The sequence below is a fragment of the Chelonia mydas genome, chromosome 1 (genome assembly GCF_015237465.2).
Source record: "Chelonia mydas isolate rCheMyd1 chromosome 1, rCheMyd1.pri.v2, whole genome shotgun sequence".
Classification (NCBI taxonomy): Eukaryota; Metazoa; Chordata; order Testudines; family Cheloniidae; genus Chelonia; species Chelonia mydas.
In genome coordinates, this window is record NC_057849.1 from 21,566,015 (window position 1) to 21,584,056 (window position 18,042).

The following is an 18,042-nucleotide window of genomic DNA, read 5'->3' on the forward strand; positions in this document are numbered from 1 at the left end:
TTAGAAAAAACATTGAGATCCAACTGAGGGTATGCAGTAGAATACCAGGATGAATATATTAGTTTATTTTGGAAGAGATTGTTAAAGGCAGCTATTGACTTTCAGATTTTTAAAAGGAGATATTGACTTGTGCTTCTAAATCACTTTTAAAAAAATCTCTGCCATTATGTATTTTTGTGCAGGAACTTTGCAGAGTTGAAGGTACAGCTGTGGAACAAAGAGAACTCCAAGGTGTTCTTGCATGTTTTTTTTAATCCATGTTTTTGCTGTGGCTCAAGGATTAGTTTGTAGTGACCTTATTAAGTATGCAGCTCCTCTAGAATATATAATTAATAATTCATGTGATTTGATCTGTTTTGATTTTTGAGTTCCTAACTTCTTCTCTTCAACTCCTGAATATTTACTGAGCACTTACAGGTAGTTCTATGCAGCTCATGAGACCAGGCAAACTGAAGCAAATGTTACACTGAATTTCTTCATTTTAAGCTGGTAAAGTTGAATTGAGTGGACTAATATCTGTATAGCAAGTTAGCTCAAGTTTAATATAACTCCATATAACTCATGGTATTTTTGCACAGTCTAGGTCCCTTTCCACATTCATTATTTTTCATGGATTCCAAGGCCAGAAGGGGCCACTGTTATCACCTAGCTGACTACCTGTATAACACAGCCCACAGAACTTCCCCAGAATAAGCACAATACAGTTGAATTCAGAAACAAAAAACATAAGAAAAGAGAGAGAACCCAACAGCCAAACACAACTAACAGCCATATGGTAATAAGAAAAAAGTATGTCACAAGGAGAAACTCAATAGTCATCAGGCAAACCACTCCAGACATAAAGGAATCAGTCCCAATCTCGTAAGAACAACTGGAAACAAAACAAAACAGAAAATTAGGAGACAAAAAAGCAATGAAGTGGAGCCCAGAAAATAGTCAATACAGGCCAAATGAAATAGACATGCAGCATACATTAGTGGCAGCCCCCGAAATATGCCAGGTAAGCTCCTCGTGACCCAGGGACATGTTGGCGCCAACTAGCATAGGGCACGGGGGAGCATCAGGGTTACAGGGATCCCATGGGTCTCGTCTCTACATACTGATTCACCAAATGTACTGAAAGCCTGTGTCACACAGGTCCTCATAACCACTGTGAAATGTCTATATGGATAATACTTAAGGAGTTATTTCTCTATACTGAAAATTATGTCATTAAGTTCTGTGCCTTCGGGCTGGTCAGCAAAAGGTGAGAAACAGTTTTCTTTCAGGGAAGAGATATTAATCTATCTGCCTGGCTACATGTAATTTGAGTATTGTATGGTTCACAATTGATGCCCCATTTACAGTCTGAGCCAAACAGTAACAAAGGGATTGAGAGAACTTCCAGAGGGGAAATTTACACAAAGAAATAAACCAGTAGGAGGTGAGAGGATAGCTGAGTCTCTATGTCTCAATCTGTGTTTGCTGCCTTTGCTGAGACAGCAGACAAGGAGGCCTAAACTTTGTTTGGAGAGGGTGAAGGACAACTGAAGACTCCGTATAAGGCCAGAATTGTTCTGCCACAAACTTTTCAACTACACTACCCAGAAAAGGAAGTCTGGACAGAGATCAACTGCCAGCAGTTGAATATTAAAAGAAGTGGCTACCTTCAGCAGAAGTCCTACAATAGCGTCTTTAAGGAGGCTGGTACTTTGTCCTTTTATCTCCAGTCCTAAAAAGAGGTGTGGGCTAACTCAGCCAACAATGGACCCAATACTTTCCCAAAGGCCCCAACTAGACGAAAAGAACAGGGGTCTAATGCAGTGGTTCCCAAACTGGGGTGGGACATGGAGGAACATTCGGGGGGGGCGGGGGAAGAGACACGGCGGGGCCTGGGCTGGCCCACAGCAGGGCCTGGGCCGGCCCACATGGGGGCAAGGTGGACGCACCACCCAGCTCCGCTCCGCCCCCAGCCGCAGCTCTGCTGTGCCACACGCTGCTCCACCCCGAGCCCAGCTACTATCCCAGCCCCATCTCCACTCTGCCCTCAACCCAGCTCTGCCCTCAACCCAGCTCCACCCCCAGGCCAGCTCCACCTCTAGCCCCAACTCCTCCCCTATTCCCAGTTCTGACCCCAGCTTCTCTGCTGGGGAAGCATTGGCTGTGCAGTAATGGAGGGGGAGGGTGCGGACAGATTCCAGGTAAAGGGGACGTGTGACAGGAAAAGTTTGGACACCATTGGTCTAATGCAGGGGTGGCCAACCTGTGGCTCTTTAGAAGTTAATATTCGACTCCTTGCATAGGCACCGACTCCAGGGCTGGAGCTATAGGTGCCAACTTTCCACTGTGCCGGGGGTGTTGACTGCTCAACCCCTGGCTCTGCCACAGGCCCTGCCCCCACTCCACCACTTCCCACCCCCTCCTCTGAGCCTGCAATGCCCTTGCTCCTCCCCCCAGGAGGTCCCCAGAGCCTCCTGCACGCCAAAAAACAGCTGATCGGGAGGTGCGGGGAGGTGCTGATTGGTGGGGCTGCCGGTGAGCAGGAGGCGCTGGAGCTGATGGGGGGCTGCTGATATATTACTATGGCTCTTTGGCAATGTACATTGGTAAATTCTGGCTCCTTCTCAGGATCAGGTTGGCCACCCCTTGTCTAATGTCTCCATGAACTTCGTGACTGATGCTGGCTAAAACTGAAGGAGACCTAGAATCTATCTCCCTTGAGACACTGTCTACTTCACAGCTAAATCTGTATAGGAGTGATTTTTATGTAGAAGATATGATGAACTGGGGGAAAATTTGGTTTATAATTTTAGGAGCATTATGTATGACCTGGCTCCCCTGTTCAAATTTTATATTGCAGCCTGACTGAATGCATGGAGTTAAATCAAAGGAGGCTATAAATGGGGAGTTAAGGAACCCAGGAAAACAAAAGACAAAGTAGGCATCCGATGAAGTGAGCTGTAGCTCACGAAAGCTTATGCTCAAATAAATTGGTTAGTCTCTAAGGTGCCACTAGTACTCCTTTTCTTTTTGCAGACACAAATATGTTACTGTCAGGTACAGAGCTTCAAAGGCGTTTAGCTAACAATGGCTGGACCAGTCAGTGGTGGGAGTATTCACCCAGTTGGGTCTATCCAAGCTAAGCTTGGGATCAAAGGAAACTTAATCCCTCAAAGCCTCTGGCAAAATTGGAGGGTGGGTTTTTTTTGTTTTTTTTTTTGGGGGGGGGGGGGGAACAGTGAGCTGAGAGGGGCTGGCTAGGATGTGTCAGTGAATAAGATGTGTCTGACAGAGACATAGAAAAGATAGGGTCCAGGCAGGTTCTCCCAAGTGAGAGATGGGGAATAAGCCAGATCCTGCCTGAGTTGTGGATAGAAAGGCTAAATTTAGGTAAGGGAATATGCATGTAGATCTCTGTTGTTTTTAAATCTACTTCTTTAAGAGCTGTGTAAACTTTTGGGCAAATGTAAGTTACACTTTTTTTTTTTTTGTCTCTCTCTGTAAATGGATGCTGTCACACGCCCCCCAAAGGGAAACCCCTGCTGGGTCCAGTTGGACCTGCTGAATTAGACACGGTTGGTAGCAGGGGGTAATCACATCCTGGTCTGAGAGTTGGTGGAGGACACAGTTCCAACCCCAGAAGTACTAAAGGCTGAAGCCTGACACTCAGAGAGGCCCCACAAAGTAACAGCGGAGCAGCTTACTCAGGAACATATTGAAAGATCTCCTGCGTTAAGGTACCCTGTAACCAAGCAGAGAGCCAGGATTAGGTTCTCCACTACTTGGAGCAGTTCTGCTGTTCAAGGCTTTGCAGATATGTGGGAGGAGAAAAAGCCTCTCTCATTGCCTAAGATTTCAAAAAATACAGTGCCTAAGACTTCAGAAATTCAATGCATAACAAAATGTCTGAAACAGCATGAATTTCTTTAACTGTATTTTAGGGGTGTTGTCTACAGAGCAGAGAAAAATCTGTGACTGACCCATCCCAGCCTCCCACCTCATAGGGTCCTAGACTTCAGGCTCCAGCCCGAGCCTGGAAGTCTAGACAGGAACGAAACAGCCCCGCAGACTGGGCTCCACGAGCCCGAGTCAGCTGGCACAGGCCCAGAGGTGAAGTAAGCCGGTACAGTCTGGTACGGCGTACCGGCAAGAGCCAGTATGCCGTGCCAGACCGGACCGGCTTCCCCAGGCTGGCGCTTTAAAGGGTCCGGGGCTCCGGCTGCTGCGGGGAGCCCCGGGCCTTTTAAAGTGCGACCCAGAGACCCACTGCCGGAGCCCCAGGGTAGCAGCAGCAGGGCTCCGGCGGTGATTTAAAGGGCCCGGAGCTCCACTGCGGTAGTGGCAGCCGCTGCAGCTGGTAGCTCCAGAGGTGATTAATAGGCCTCGGGGCTCCCAGCCGCAGCCGGAGCCCTGGGGCCTTTAAATCTTGATTTAAAGGGCCCAGGTATTTAAAGGCCTCGCCTCTTCCGACTGAGGCCCCGCCACTTCTGGTCAAGGCCACGCCCCCTGCTCAGGACTCCAGAGTACTGGTAAGTTACTTTAAGTTACTTTTACCTCTGCACAGGCCAGAGACAAGGGTCTAGTTGCTGTGTAGACACACCGATGTTTCACATCCCACTTTATTCATTTCAGGTCATCTGTGAACCATGGTGACTTACAGAGTGAAACTGGGTGAGGAAAAGAACCGCTGAGGAGTGCAATGGTAGAGGACAAAGCGGCATTATGAAGTCCTACCAGGCCAATGGTAGGGCGGTCTGTGGTTTGCATTTTCCCCTCAGACACCTGGAAACACAGCGGTTTCATCCATCTCAAAGGGCAGATCAAAATAGTTCCATTACCCTTCCAGGAATGGCGTGCCCTAGCTCCAACTAGACGAGATAATCAAACCATGGCAAAGGCATGATCTCCACTGCCCCAATCTCCAGTCCAGATCCAGATTGCTCTCTGCTTTTGGACAAGGGTTCTGTGAAGTGCCATCTGGGACAGCCCTATCACAGTCATGACAGCTAGAGTGTGCGCAGGTGGCAGTTCCTAAACTGCTGTGGTCATTATAGTCTGCAAAACTCACTCCAGGCAGTAGGTGGCATCATGGTGAGACAGGGAGCAGTAGTTTGCCACAAAAAAAACAAAAACAAAAAAAGAGAGCATGACACCAGAGAGACTAAGAACCACCAGATTTATGTGGCAGCATTTTCAGAGAGATACCTAGAGAAGAGGAAATGCCAAGTGAACTAGGCATGGGGGTCACATGTGGTGGAATAAGAGCAAAAAGGAACTAATTTTGTTTTTAAAACAACAAGACATTGTTTTGTGTCCACAATAATGCCTCATTATTTGCCAAGTTCTCTGTCCCACTGTGAATTGCATATTTCACCTGCCCGCCCCAAACACTGTAAAAGTCCCCAACGGCTATAACCTTGTGCTTCTGATTAGTGAAATTATTTAAACTACTTGGGAGGATTGTTCCAGGATTTTGCCAGGGAGCTTCCACAAAGATTGAGCATAATTCGGACAAAAGTTTCTCACAAACATGACCCTCCATGATAGACAGTTTTCCTTATGTTCTGCTTTTACCCTGATCATGGTAAAGGCAGCAAGACACTAATAGTTGTCTGCCCTGTTTACAAATTGTTTTAAATACAATTGGTTACATCGCGGCTAGTGCAGTTAAAAAATGCTGTGTTCTACACATGCTTTAAATCATTATTGAAGGGGCTGTGACCTTCAGCATGTGCACGGCTAAAAGCTTCCATCTGTAAGACAATGGAGTCAATTGGTTATTTTCTGAAATTATGAACTCGGAAAAGAATATACAAATAGGAACATACGACAACATTGTGATCTGTAAAACCTTACGTTTAGATGAGCAAAAGAACAATTATAGTAGATTGCTTTAAAGATCAAGTTACCTGGAAGGGTGAAAAAAAATAAGAAAACCCCCTAAAAGCCCCAAGCCTCTAAAAAATGTAAACTCCCACACTTCAGCTCTGTGCAGTTCCACTCCCCTTTAATGTTCTCCTTCGCCAGCAAGAGTCCCAACTCAAATTTGTTTTACAGCTATCGCATGGCTGCAATTAATTAAGTCATCCGAAGTGCAATGCATAGACCTTGACACTTTGAACACAGTATGGCTAATACTTGATCCTGAGCTTTCTTGTTACATTAATTGCAGCAGCTCTAGAAACCACAAGATGGCACATTCATTGTTCGCTACTTGTTACAGTAAAACAAAAGATCATGTAACAGAGTCAGATAAGCAACTGCAGTTTTATTTTATTATGCCTAGTATCGCCTCGATTACTGAGCCCTCTCCTCTGCGCAGAGTTCGGTAACATTTAGTAGTTCAGTGCTGTAACTCCTACATCTCAAATTTCAGAAGGAAGATATTCAGCCTCCCACATGTGGCGCTAGGGCATCACCTCCACCTCCAAAAAGCATACATGTAAGAGTCCTGAAATAACAACTACTACACAGTATGCCAACATTTTTATGGCGGACTTAGAACAACGCTTCCTCAGCTCTCGTCCCCTAACACCCCTACTCTACTTGCGCTACATTGATGACATCTTCATCATCTGGACCCATGGAAAAGAAGCCCTTGAGGAATTCCACCAGGATTGCAACAATTTCCATCCCACCATCAACCTCAGCCTGGACCAGTCCACACAAGAGATCCACTTCCTGGACACTATGGTGCTAATAAGCGATGGTCACATAAACACCACCCTATACGGGAAACCTAATGACTGCTATTCCTACCTACATGCCTCCAGCTTTCACCCAGACCACACCACATGATCCATTGTCTACAGCCAAGCTCTACGATACAACCGCATTTGCTCCAACCCCTCAGACAGAGAAACACCTACAAGATCTCTATCAAGCGTTCTTACAACTACAATACCCACCTGCTGAAGTGAAGAAACAGACTGACAGAGGCAGAAGAGTACCCAGAAGTCACCTACTACAGGACAGGCCCAACAAAGAAAATAACAGAACGCCACCAGCCATCACCTTCAGCCCCCAACTAAAAGCTCTCCAACACATCATCAAGGATCTACAATCTATCCTGAAGGACGACCCATCACTCTCACAGATCTTGGGAGACAGGCCAGTCCTTGCCTACAGACAGCCCCCCAACCTGAAGCAAATACTCACCAGCAACCACACACCACACAACAGAACCACTAACCCAGGAACCTATCCTTGCAACAAAGCCCATTGCCAACTGTGCCCACATATCTATTCAGGGGACACCATCATAGGGCCTAATCACATCAGCCACACCATCAGAGGCTCGTTCACCTGCACATCTACCAATGTGATATATGCCATCATGTGCCAGCAATGTCCCTCTGCCATGTACATTGGTCAAACAGGACAGTCTACGTAAAAGAATAAATGGACACAAATCAGACGTCAAGAATTATAACATTCAAAAACCAGTTGAAGAACACTTCAATCTCTCTGATCACTCGATTACAGACCTAAAAGTGGCAATTCTTCAACAAAAAAACGTCAAAAACAGACTCCAACGAGAGACTGCTGAATTGGAATTAATTTGCAAATTGGATATAATTAACTTAGGCTTGAATAGAGACTGGGAGTGGTTGAGTCATTACACAAAGTAAAACTATTTCCCCTTGTTTATTCCTCCCCCCACCCCCACTGTTCCTCAGACGTTCTTGTTAACTCCTGGAAATGTGCTGGAAATGGCCCACCTTGATTATCACTTCAAAAGGTTTTCTCTCCCCCCGCCCCACTCTCCTGCTGGTAATAGCTCATCTTAAGTGATCACTCTCCTTACAATGTATATTTTTTCATGGTCTGTGTGTATATATAAAATCTTCTCACTGTACTTTCCACTTTATGCATCCGATGAAGTGAGCTGTAGCTCACGAAAGCTTATGCTCAAATAAATTGGTTAGTCTCTAAGGTGCCACAAGTACTCCTTTTCTTTTTGCGAATACAGACTACACGGCTGCTACTCTGAAACCTGTGATCCTAGGATGTAACAGGCAAAGCATTTCCAGTAGAGATAGAGAAAAGTTTTAATGCCATTATACAAGGCACTGGTAAAACCTCATTTAGAATATTGTGTATAGTTCTGGTCACCCATTGTTAAAAAAATTACTTTCAACTGGAATAGATGTAGTGAAGCGCTAATAGGATGATGAGGGAATGGAAGACGTATCTTATGAGAGGTGATTTGGCTTGTTTAATCTAGCAAAAAGAAGGCTGAGGGGATATGATTACTCCCCGTAAATACCTCAGGGGGGTAAATACCAGGGAGGGTGAAAATATATTTAAGCTAAAGGACTATGGATATGAACTGAGCATCAACAAATTCAGGCTGGAAATGAGAAGATTTCTAAACATCACAGGCAGGGCCAGATTAAGGCAGGGGCTTTAGCCCAGGGCCCCGACTCAAGGGGGCCCTGCAAAAATAAATCACAGGCAGCGATTTCTGGGCTGCTAAAAGGGGTGCTCAGGCAGGCTGCCTGCATGCCATGGCCCCAAGCTGCTCCCAGAAGCAGCTGACTGCAGGCACATCTCTGCAGCCCCTGGCAGAGATGGGGGAGGCAGCTCCACGTGCTGCCCCTGCCCCCAGCACAGTCCCATTGACTGGGAACCGCTTGCTGGAGATCTCACAGTTATGAAGGGAACTGTGCAACCTGGAAAAATCCCGGTCAGGAAGTAGAGAGACATGCTTCTGAGCCTAAGAGAGGTCGCAGCTGAGGAGTCAGAAGCTTGAGAGTGGATACCCTTGTTGGACCATGGAGGGGAAATACAGGTGCAGTTGCCTGAACTGTGACATCTTCCAGTAGGAGTTGTGGGGGCAAACAACTTAATTAGTTTTAAGAGAGAGCTGGACAAATGTATGAGCACAATTGTATGATGGGGTTCCTTATGATGGTGGAGGGAAGGACCAGCAGTCCTTGCACTACTTTCCATTTATGTCTTCTGTTCCTAAATGCTCATGCTTCAGGGTTTCAGTTGGCCACCTGCAGGGGTCAGGAAGGGATGTTTTTCCACCTGCGTGTTCTGGTTTTGTTTTTCAATCGCATTCCTCTGAAACAGTAATACTTTGGTCTAATTTTGGTTGTTGGGATTAGTGTGTGGTTGATAGATGATGTTGGTGGCCTGTGATATACAGGAGGTCAGACCAGATGATCTGGAGATCCTTTTTGGCCTTAAATTGTCTGAGGTAACAGGAGCACCTTAGGGGAAAATACCCCAATGCTGGATACATCTTGTACTGGCCCCTAAATCATGGATTTAAAACTTCCTCCATGGTGAAACTGCATGATGGGCTTGAGGGGGCTCTGCACTGAACACTGGGCCTTGAAGACAGGAACCAATTAGTCAGCTCTGCAGAGGCACACCACTTAGCCTGAGTCAGTTCTGATTAGAAGAAAGGAGTTCTTAAATGTGAAGGTGTGGGCAAATAACTTGCATTTTGTACCTTATTATAAAACGAACAACTATCAATTATTTATTACCATGTTATGCCTAAAGATTTATTGCTACTTTCTATATCCGCTACCAGAGAGTCAGTGTTGTTTACACATTAAAACTGCAACAGAAATTAGTTTATTTGTTTAAACCAATTTTAATTATTTGTCCTCTACTATAAAAAAAAATAATTAACTTGTATTCCTAAAAAATGGGTTATTTTTCCAGGCAAAAAAGGAGACAGTCAGTGATCAAGGGAAGGAAAAGGTGTTCAAATAGGTTTTAAAAGGGTTTAGCTATATTAATAGGATGGGACTGAGTTATTGCTGAATTAGCTGGGCCTTTACAGCAGACTTGAGGCCTGAGATGCCTTAATTCCCACACCTTTATTCTTAAAAAAAAAATCCAAAACTGGAATTATGATTTAGAAAGGATGATAATATCTTACATATATAGAGAGCCTGTCACCCTAAAGAATCCCAACATGTTTTCAAAACAGAATCATCTAGATATAGGGCTTAAAGGGACCTCAAGAGACCATTCAGTCCCACCTCCTCAATTGAGGCAGGACCAGCTAAACCTTGACATCCTTGACTGGAGTTTGTCCAACCTGTTCTTAGAATCTTCCAGTGATGGGGATTCTACCTTTGGAAGCCTGTTAAAGAATTTAACGATCCTTATATTACACAGTTTTTCCTAATATCTAACCCAAATCTCCCTTGTTGCAGATTAAGCCCATTACTTCTTGTCCAATTTAAAGTAGATATGGAGAAGAATTGGTCACCATCCTCTTTATAACAGACCTTAACATATTTGAAGACTAATCAGGTCCCCTCTCAGGCTTCTTTTATTAAAACTAAACAGGCCCAGTTTTGTTTTGTTTTTTAACTTCCCTCGTAGGTCAGGTTTTCTAAACCTTTTATCATTTTTGTTGCTGTTCTCTGGACTCTCTCCAATTTGTCTACGTATTTCTTAAAGTGTGGCACCTAGAATTGGACATAGTACTCCACCTGAAAGCAGGACAATTACCTCCCGTGTCTTACATATGGCATTCCTGTTAATACACCCCAGAATGACATTAGCATTTTTTCAACTGCCTCACAATGCTGACAGATATTCGATTTGTGATCCACTATAACCCCAAGCCCTTTTCACCAGTACTACCACCTAAGAACATAAGAATGGCCATACTGGGTCAGACCAAAGGTCCATCTAGCCCAGTATCCTCTCTACCGACAGTGGCCAAGCCAGTTATTCACCATTTTGTAGCTGTACATTTGGGGTTTTTTTTCTCCTTCCTAAGTTTAGTACTTTGCACTCGTCTTTATTGAATTTCATCTTGTTGATTTCAGACCAATTCTCCAATTTGTCAAGATAGTTTTGAATTCTAATCCTGTCTTCCAAAGTGCTAACAATTCCTCCCAGCTTGGTGTCATTTGCAGATTTTATCAGCATACTCTCCACTCCATTATCTAAGTCTTTAATGAAAATATTGACTAGTACAAAACCTAAGACAAACCCCTGTGTGACCACAGTAGATATGTCCATCCAGTTTGACAGAGAACCACTGATACTACTCTTTTTAGGTACAGTATTTCAGCCATTTGTGGACCCATTTTATAGTAATTTAATGTAGACGACATTTCCCTAGTTTGCTTATGGGAATGTCATGTGGGACTATGTCAAAAGCCTTACTAAAAATCAAGATATATCACCTCTACGGCTCCCCCTCGCCCCCATCCACTAGGCAGTAACCCTGTCAAAGAAAGACATTAGGTTGGTTTGGCATGATTTGTTCTATAACTTATAATCCTATTATCTTATAGGTACCCTTACAAATTGATTGTATAATACACATATAGTATACACCTGTATATGTGACATGTAATAAAAGGGAATAAGTGGAAGTGAGTGAGGTGACCTCATGCTCCTGAAAACGAAGGATAGTTTTCAGGGCCTTTGTATCAGTTTTTAAAGACTCAAAGTTTTGTCCTATTTTTGTAACCCCCTGAACTCTAGTCACCAACCAGTGAGCTGGTGAAATCGAAGCATGGTTGGCTCAAGGACTGCCCCTCACCAGACCTATCACATTGCCATGTCCTTCCCAGTGAAACCTCCGTGTGATCCTTTTATCTATACCCAGCGTAAGTCCCCTCCACCTCCAATTGCCAAAACCCTCCTAAGCAATCCTTACTGACATCCCCACCAACATCATATGTCTCTGCAAGCTGCTTCCATTATTACAATTGTCCCAGTTTCTTACAGTTTCTCCCAGGTGAGAAAAGGTACCATAAAAATATGGAAGCAATTAGCAGATCTCCTTCTGCCACAGTTCAGATTAAACTTCAATATCTGCAAAGATTAGCCTAACATATTCATTATACAGCCCAAATATCTCTCCCTACATTTGAAAGGCTAAATTCTAGTTTAATTAGGAACAAGGAATGTCATTATGAAATTTAAATATAAATTAATCCCCTACTAAGTGAGCTAGCAAAGCCATTCTCCAGTTCCCTTCATAGAAATAAATACATTGATTGGCAACATTTTATTTCTAGGTTTTAAACCCAATAGCACAACTTAATTTTATATGGTGCTTAACTACCATAGCATAATAGGAGTCTTAGACAGCCAGTATCTAATTCCAATCACGGCCACCTTGTCTTTCTTTCTGCTTATTTACATCACTGTGTTTGTGTTACTTCACATCTGCTGGCAGCCACAGTCATCAACATCCATTTCCATGTTACATGGTAAGAAAGGCTGGTGAGTGTGTTTGGGGGGGGAGGAGCAGGGGTGTCTACCTAGACAGATTTAGAATTAATCATGATCCTTAGTCAAAGAACCTAGGCCTGTATCCTGGACACCCAAATGCAGCCTAGTAAAGCCAATTATTGACAGAGTGACAGTGCTGCCTCCAGTGCCTGTTGATGGAGGAGCAAGTATGAGCAGTAAGGAAGAATAATATTTTTATGGTCTCAGGTTCTTTGCTTTTGAAGTCCCCCCACTTTGGGACTTGGAAAAAAAAACAGAAGGGAAGATGAATATATACAGCAGGAGAGGAGTGAGGTGCAGAGGACTCTCTCTCTCTCAAGGGTTAGTCACGGACATGAAATATTTATGCAGTGGAACAGTTTTATGCAGAAGTTTCCTTTCCCCTTCTGATTAAAAGAAAATCAATTTTGTGTTCAGTTCAGGTCTTTAATAAATGTGAAAAACAGAAACCTAAAAGCAGCACTGCTGTTCAATAAACTGTAATACAGGGAAAGAAAGGTCCAATATTTCAGGCTGCTTTCAACCATTTACCCATATACTGTGCTGCAAAACAGTATAGATTCTGTGTATATGATGTCTTGCAAAGTATGTTTCATGCAACAAACTGCAAATTAAACAACGCAAAGGAAAATTGCTTACAAAATTTCAGCTCTGGAAAAATATCATCCTGCAGGAGTCTCACCACTGGGTCTCAGCTTAATAGCATGAGTGGAACTCCCCAAGATGCAAAAGGACTACCCCTAATAGTAGCGATAGTGGCTTCGGGTGCTAGAAAAACCAGCAAAGCATAAAAGCCACTAACACATGTAGCATGCTCACTGAACAAGTCAAAACCACTGCTAGCAGAGAAGTGACAGTATCTCAGGAAAGCTTTTCATTAGTTTGTCCAGGAGTCCACTGAGATCCCTCAACACATGGGACTGTAACATGGGTTTGAAAACCATCATACCCTGAACAAGCCTGATGAGGGGCTGTGGAGTGCAACAGAGAATAGTTGTCAAATAGATTAAGAAATAGTCATCCTTTAAGTTGGGCTCAAAAATGAATGTGATGGGCAACAGTCTTAGCATAAGCCAGTCAGGCCTCTTAATCGAGGGTTTGGGGAGGCAGGGATGTCAGTCCACCTACTCAGAGACATCATGCCTTAGGCAGACAGGGATGGAGCAGGGTGCCCTAGCAATGAGTATCTTGGCCATCTGCAGTAGAGAGGAGAAGGAAACCCATCAAGGCTAGTATGGGGCTATCACCATTTATTTTGCTAGGGCCCTTGTTACCAAAATAACTGATAGACAGGCCTGAGCCTTCTACAGAGGAAAGCACAATCTATCCTCGGCGTCATGACCAGAAGGACATCTAACTTACATCACTAGAGTGGCAAAGAGGTCTGCCTCTAATCTCCACTTTCAGAAGATGATCTGACTCAACACTCTTAGATCCAAGGAGTTTCAGAGATACATGTGTGTGCCTGCAATCACATTTCCGTCCACTAAGCAAATCGCAAGTACAAATGTAGAGCAGCTGTTCACAACCAGGGGTACACATACCCCTAGGGGTACGCAGAGGTCTTCCAGGGGGTACATCAACTCATTTAAGATATTTGCCTACTTTTACAACAGGCTACATAAAAAGCACTAACAAAGTCAATACAAACTAAAATTGCATACAATGACTTGTTTATACTGCTCTATATACTATAGTCTGAAATGTACGTACGATATTTATATTCCAAATCAATTTATTTTATAATTATATGGTAAAAATTAGAAAGTAAGCATTTTTTCAGTGTGCTAGGACACTTTTGTATTTTTATGTCTGATTTTGTAAGCAAGTAGTTTTTAAGTGAGGTGAAACTTGAGGTTACACAAGACAAATCAGACTGCTGAAAGGGGTACAGTACTCTGGAAATGTTGAGACACACTGGCGTAGAATCTGCTGGCCTGACTGACTAAAGTGCATCCAGTTTGAGGGTCTCCAGTGTGTTCAGGACTGTATGTTGTTCTTGTTCAGCAGTTTCTGATGGACACAATTGTCTGGACAACATGAGCCACAAGGACTGAGCATTCCAGTATTGGTACAGGTTGGCCCGTGGACTTCCAGAGTGGCATCAGAAATCAGTCAAATGACGAAGATTAGGAAACACATTCAGAGTTTAAGCCCAAAAGGGACCATTAAATAATCTAGTCTGACCACATATATATCACAGACTATTAAATTTCACCCAGTTATCCCTGTATTGAGTCCAATAATCTGTGGATAGCTAAAGCATAACTTCCAGAAAAACATCCAGTCTTGATCTGAAGACATCAAGGGATGGAGATTTCACCACTTCCCACCATAGTTTGTTCCAGTGGTTAATCACCCTCACTGTTAAAAAGTTTGTACCTTATTTCTAATTTGAATGTGTCTGTCTTTAACTTCTAGTCATTAGCTTTTGTTATGCCTTTCTCTGCTAGATAAAAAGTCCTTTAATACAGGGTATTTTCTCCTCGTGCAGGTACTTAAACACTAATTAACTCACTTCTCAATCTTGTTTTTGATAAACTAAACAGATTGACCTTTTTCTCTCTCTCACTGTAAGTCATTTTTCCAACTTAAAATCATTTTGGTGGCTCTGTTCTCTACCCTCGCCAATGTTTTCAATATCCCTTTTAAAATGTGGAGACCAGAACTGTATGCAGTATTCTGGTATCAGTCCCACAAATGCCATATAGAGAGGTGAAATCATCTCCCTACACCTACTCACTAGTACTCTATTTATTCATCCTGGGATCTCATTAGTCCTTTTTACCACAGTATCCGACTAGCAGCTCATGTTCAGTTGCTTGTCCACCACGATCCCTAAATCCTTTTCAGGAGTCGCTGCTTTCCATGATATAACATAACTGTGCATTTGGCTGTATTAAAATATTTTGTTTGAAGAGTCCCAGCTTACCAAATGATCTTGATTGCTCTGTGTGACCGCACCCCCTGACAGATATCCTAACTAAAAAAAGCAGGGAGTGTAAGTCTACAGTCAAGCTTTCCATGAAGAATGAGGTAATAATGTTCTTTATAAAGAGCACTGAGATCCACTGATGAGAATGAGCTATGTATCAGACATAGGTATTATTAGAAGGAAGACATGGTATATTATTTTCCTTTTTGCCTCTCTCTCTTCCTCCACCACCCCTTTCAGGGTCTCCAGGCAAGACAAATCAAATGATGATACAGTTTGTATGAAACTTGCTCGACTTAAGTGGGGCAGAAATTTGACAACATGAGTTTGTTCATCACTAATTATACCAAGATCTGGCCTTTACCTTACATCAGTGAAGTTGAGGAAATGTAGCATTGATGATTTCTCTCCTCCAACCCCCCCTCCCCGCCCCATTTAAACCAAACTTGAAATTTAACATCACCTTATTGAATAAATGTAATTGTTGACTTTCCATAAGAACATAAAAATACCCATCCTGGGTTGGACCAATGGTCCATCTAGCCCAGTATACTGTCTTCCGACAGTGGCCAGTGCCAGATGCTTCAGAGGCAATGAACAAAACAGGGCAATTACTGAACGATCCATCCTGTCATCCAGTCCCAGCTTCTTGGAGTCAGAGATTTAAGAACACTCATAGGATAGGGTTGTGCCCCGATCAGTCTCAGCTAAAAGATAGTGATGGACCTACCCTCCATGAATTTATCTATTTTTTTAACCCAGTTGCACTTTTGGCCTTCACAATATTCCATGGCAACAAGTTCCACAGATTGACTGTGTTGTGTGAAGGGGTAAACAATACTTCCCTATTAAATTTTCTCCACACTATTCATGCTTTTATACACCTCTATCATACCCCATTTAGTCATTTCTTTTCTAAGCTTAACAGTGCCAGTCTTTCTAATCTCTCCTCATATGGAAGCTATTCCATGCCCTTAATCATTTTTGTTGCCCTTCCCTGTACCTTTTCCAATTCTAATATATATTTTTTGAGATGGAAAGAGCAAAACTGCACATTGTATTGAAGGTGTGGTCACACCATGGATTTATATAGCGGCATTATGATTTTTTTTATCCCTTTCCTAAATGATTTTTAACATTTTTAGCTTTTTTTTTGACTGCCGCTGCATACCGAGCAGATGTTTTCGGAGAACTATCCACATCTTCTGTTACCAGCTCCACTTCCCCATTGAGCAGTAGACCCACACTGTCCTCGATCTTTCTTTTTTTCTCCAACCTATTTGAAGAACCCTTTCTGTTGCGCTAACATTTCATTCTTTGCCTTGGCTTTCCTGATTTTGTCCCTATATGCTTGTGCTATTCCCATGTATATTTCCTTTGACCTGCCCCTCCTTTCATTTCCTGTATCTATCCCTTTTGGTTTTTAGATAGCAAAAAAGCTCCTTGTGCAGCCACATTGGCCTCCTGTGGCTCTCCTTATCTTCTCTCTGCATCAAAATAGCTTGATGTTGAGCCTCTAGTATTACATCTTTGAAGAACTATCAGCCCCCTTCAACTCCTTTTCTTCCTAATTGATCTTTCCATGGGACCTTGCCTACTATTTCTCAGTTAGTTGCAATTTGCCTTTCTGAAGTCCAGTGTCCTTGTTTTGCTGTTCTCATGTCCTCCTTTCTTTAGGATCTTGAATTCTATCAGATCATGATCACTTCCTCCCAAGTTCCTAACCACCTTCAGGTTCGCAACTAATTAATCCCTGTTGGTTAAAACCAGATCCAAGATGAATGACCCCCTCGTTGTTTCCTCAACTTTCTGAATCAGAAAGTTGTCCCCTACATATGCTAAGAATTTGCAGGACATATTATATTTTGCTGCAATAATCTTCCAACAGATATCAGGGAAGTTCAAATCCCCCATTAATACTAGCTCAAGTATTACCGGCTTGTTGAATGACTCATCCACATCCTCTTCCTGATTTGGTGGTCTATGACAGACCCTCACCAAAGCATCATTACTTTTCTTTTCCCATGTTATCCTCACCCAGAGATTCTCAGTGGGTTGGTCTCTTCCCCTCGGACCTCGAAGCAAGTGTCTACATTCTTGATGTACAGTGCAATACCTCCTCCTTTCCCCCCATACCTATCCTTTCAGAATAAGCTATATCCCTTAATGCTGGTACTCCAATCATGGGAGTTATCCCACCAAGTCTCTGTGATGCCAATTATAATATTTTTCATATACCATGACTTCCAGTTTATCCTGCTTGTTCCCTGTACTCCTTGCATTTGAACACAGGCATCAAAGATATTTTGCGGACTACCCAGTTGCTTTTCTTTTTGCCTTTTTAATGCAGTTGTGATTTCTAGACTGTTCTCTAGAAATTAGCCCCTTCCCCTTATCTTCATTACTTGAGCCTAGTTGCACATTGGCTGGATTTTTATCAACATCTCCCATAAGGAGAGCTTTACGCTAGACCCTATCAGGTTAGCCAGGCAAAGTGCAAAGCTGCTCTTTCCAGTATTTGATAGACGGATCCCATCCTAGCACAGCAATCCTCTTTTCTGGAACATCAGCTCATTGTCGAAGATGCCAAAGCCTCCTTGCTGACACCACCTGTGTAGCCATTTACTTCCACGATTCAGTGGTTCCTACTGGGCCTTTTCCTTCAACAGGGAGGATGAATGAGCCCAGCACTTTTCCCCCCCAACTCTTTTATCCTTCTTCCCAGAGCCACAGTCTGCAGTGATCCGCTCAAGGTCATTCTTAGCAGTATCGTTGGTGCCCACATGGAAAGTAGGAAGGGGTAGCAGTCCGAGGGCTTGATGAGTCTCGGCAGACTCTCAGTCACATCCTGAATTCTAGTTCCTGGCAAGCAACACACTTCTCGGGATTCCCAGTCT

General features: G+C 43.3%; 1 protein-coding gene across 6 annotated transcripts in view; it reads right to left on the reverse strand.

Annotated features, from left to right (window-relative positions):
- The window catches only part of DLG2 (discs large MAGUK scaffold protein 2), a 1,449,547-nt gene that overhangs the window by 630,548 nt on the left and 800,957 nt on the right, over positions 1 to 18,042 (reverse strand). The gene's annotated exons all lie outside the window — the stretch shown is intronic.